The sequence below is a fragment of the Anneissia japonica genome, unplaced genomic scaffold, assembly GCF_011630105.1.
Source record: "Anneissia japonica isolate Jap-2015-1 unplaced genomic scaffold, ASM1163010v1 scaffold287759_len370742_cov166, whole genome shotgun sequence".
NCBI classification, from domain to species: Eukaryota; Metazoa; Echinodermata; class Crinoidea; order Comatulida; family Comatulidae; genus Anneissia; species Anneissia japonica.
The window spans coordinates 211977-212504 of NW_022698619.1; positions in this window are offsets into that span (position 1 = coordinate 211977).

Sequence of the window (528 nt, forward strand, 5' to 3'; positions counted from 1 at the left end):
CAGGGCCCCCCCCCCCCCTCCCCAACCATACTCGCACCTAGCGGGGACTTAGCCAGGGATGTAATTTGACAGCACTACTGTAGGCCTACACACCCGAAAACGTGGCTATTCTAACATGTAAAATTTTGGCCCTTCTGAGGCACATACACATACGGGTAAATTTTAGGTACGTCCCAGCACTACGGGAACTCAACTACGTGTCCAAGGTGGCCGGGACTACAATTGACAAATGCATTAGTAACAACAAAATATAGTATTTTTATTTAATGGTGAATACAAAGTTTATGATCATCAGAACTACCGTATATGCATCAATTTAATTACAATATAGTTTTTTTTTCTAGAGCAAGTTAATTATACTGTACCAGTATTATTTTGCGAGAGAATAAACATAATTTTTTTATTGATTTAATTGAGTTAATTACAATTAATGTAAAAGCACTCTATCTACATTTGCCCTATCCAAAACGTATTTTGTACCAACATTACTCAGAAGGTAAACACATTAGTGTAAGAGAGGTGGTGAAA